Source organism: Wyeomyia smithii, chromosome 3 (genome assembly GCF_029784165.1).
Source record: "Wyeomyia smithii strain HCP4-BCI-WySm-NY-G18 chromosome 3, ASM2978416v1, whole genome shotgun sequence".
NCBI lineage: Eukaryota > Metazoa > Arthropoda > Insecta > Diptera > Culicidae > Wyeomyia > Wyeomyia smithii.
In genome coordinates this window covers 1,711,187-1,714,127 of record NC_073696.1, presented here as the reverse complement: position 1 = coordinate 1,714,127, position 2,941 = coordinate 1,711,187, and positions in this window count along the sequence as shown.

The window sequence follows — 2,941 nt, the reverse complement described above, 5'->3', positions numbered from 1 at the left end:
GTACTAAGTGTCCACAGCCTAAAAAACTGCGGAACGGCACTGGTTTGGGGTCATCGGGTTCGAAGCCGCTCCCGAAGGCCACATATAGGGACATGGTGGGAGCTATAAGCCTTGCGGTTACTTCTGCTACCCACCCCAGCTCCCTACTCACAACGGACCAGCTTCAGGCTGTCCGGACCTCCATCCTCGATCACATTGCGAACCAGGAAAATCCAACCACCAAGCCCAAGTTTAACGGTTGCCATCTAAAAAATGGCTTCCTGCAACTTGCCTGTGCCGACAACGACACAGTGCAGTGGTTGGAAAGGGAGGTACCTTCTCTCGTACCATGGGAGGGAGCACAACTTCGTGTATACCACATGAAGGATCTGCCGAAGGCCAGACGGTATGTCGGTTACTTCGCGGACAGTGCGAACTCTCCGGACGAGAAGATTCTTCGTTCACTCCAGAATCAGAACGACCATCTCTCTACCAAAATGTGGCGAGTCTGTAACCGCAAATTGGTAAAGACCTTGGTCGAACTAGTTCTGGATATTGACGAAGAATCGGCCAAACTCGTTGAGAGTAGAAATTATGAACTGCACTACGGTTTCGGCAAAGCACGCATCCGAAAGGTAAGCGGAAGGCCGAACGTCACAGGCGGGAAAGACTCCGTCGCAATGTCAGGGAAGGTACGTGCGGGTAACTCCTCCGGGAGTACTCTGCCACCACCCAGGCAAAACGATCCTGCGAATGGGCTAAAGGTTCGCGTGGGAAACTCCTCCGGGAGTGCCCCACAACCACCCAAACGCAACCCTGCGATTGGGAAGGTACGCGCAGGATGCTCCCCCGTGAGTGCCCTGTCACCACCCAAAAAACGCAACCCCGCGGCTGCTCGGACGGTTCCGCCGAAGACTCGCAAGAGTGTGAAGCATCAACCACCGAAAAGTCGCACCCCCCGGAGTCAAAAACCACCACAGTGTGCGCGACGACCTTCTGTTGCCAATCGACTGCTGTAACCGAAGCCGAACAGTGAGGAAGAGCAACTTCCATCAACCAGCCAAACCGCTGTTGGCAGCCGTCAGCCAATACCAGGATCATCTTCCGATCCGGACAAAGACGGCAACTTCACTGCAAAGTGAGCAGCCTTCGCTGCGTGCAAGCGAATCTCCATCACGCAAAAGGCGCCTCGGGTGTTCTTTGCAGGCGATTCGCCAAAGAGCAGCTAGCGGCTGCTTTCATCCAGGAGCCGTGGATCAACGAATCCAAAGTTCTCGGACATAACGCTCCTAACGGTAGGTTAATCTACTGTGACACGCAGTCCAAACCAAGGACTGCAATTCTGCTAAATAGAGAACTAAAATTTTTACCTATTACAGAATTTATCCAACGCGACGTCGTTGCCGTCACGGTTGAAGTACCGACAACCAGAGGAAAGCAGGAAATGGTTGTCGCGTCGGCCTACTTCCCGGGCGACCAAGGTGATATACCGCCACCCGAAGTTGCTGCGCTCGTGCGGTACTGCAAGGCCATCAACAAGCCGTTTCTGATCGGCTGCGATGCCAACGCTCACCACACGATCTGGGGCAGCTCGGACACCAACACCAGGGGTGAGTACCTACTTGAATACCTTACTTCTAACGATGTCAATGTATGTAATGTAGGGAATAACCCCACGTTTATCAACGCTATTAGACAGGAGGTCCTTGATCTCACTCTGTGTAGCGCCTCTATTTCTGAAAGGATTAAAATTTGGCATGTCTCCGATGAAACTAGTTTGTCGGACCACAGACACATCGTTTTTAATATAGAGGCTAACCCTCTGAAAAGAGAGCTGTTCAGAAATCCTAAGAATACAGATTGGGAATCCTTTAAGGAACGCCTGATCGATTCACGAACTTTCAGTTACAGCAACATTCGAAATTCTGTTGACCTGAATTCGGCAGCAAATGATCTACAAAACAGAATCATGGATGCTTTCGACGCTAACTGTCCACTAACACAGCGGTCAGTATGCCGTGACGTACCCTGGTGGAATGATCAACTTAGTGACCTTCGTCGGGAAACTAGGCGGTTGTTCAACAGGGCAAAAGTCACGTCTAACTGGGACGACTACAGGGCGTCCCTCACTAAATACAACGCCGAGCTACGCAAGGCTAAACGGAAATCCAGAGTTAGTTTCTGTGAAAGAATCCAAACTCTGCCGGAAGCTACGCGGCTCCAAAAGGCGATGTCCAAAGACCATACTAACGGTTTAGGACAGGTGAGGAAAGAGGATGGATGCCTCACTGTCACTACCAAGGAAACGCTGGAGGTTCTTATAAACACCCACTTTCCTGGATCGACAGAGACCGAAGAACTGAATAGTGATGGGTCGCGGCAGGACAATTCGAGACATATGGCGTCTCGGGAGTCCATCCTGCTGGCCCGTCGACTGTTCACGGAAGCTTCAATAGGTTGGGCTCTAAGCTCATTCGACCCTATGAAGTCTCCTGGTCCAGACGGCATACTACCCATCTTTCTACAAAAATCGGCCGCAGTTATCATGTCCGAACTCATCAACCTCTTCAGAGCCAGCTTTATCCTGGGCCATATTCCGGATAACTGGCTGAAGGTGAAGGTAGTGTTTATCCCCAAAGTTGGAAGAAAGGACAAAACCCTACCTAAAACTTTCAGACCCATAAGTCTGACTTCATCGCTTCTCAAGTTGATGGAGAAAATAATGGATAAATATATCCGTGATGAGTTTCTTAAAGACTCCCCGCTGAACAGGAACCAACATGCCTATCAAAGCGGCAAGTCAACAGAAACTGCTCTTCACAGCTTAGTGACGTTGATTGAAAAGTCCCTAAGTTATCAGGAGACGGCGCTATGTGCCTTTCTTGATATTGAAGGGGCCTTCGATAACACGTCCTTTGCATCAATCGATACGGCTCTTTCTAATAAGGGAATCGACCAAACT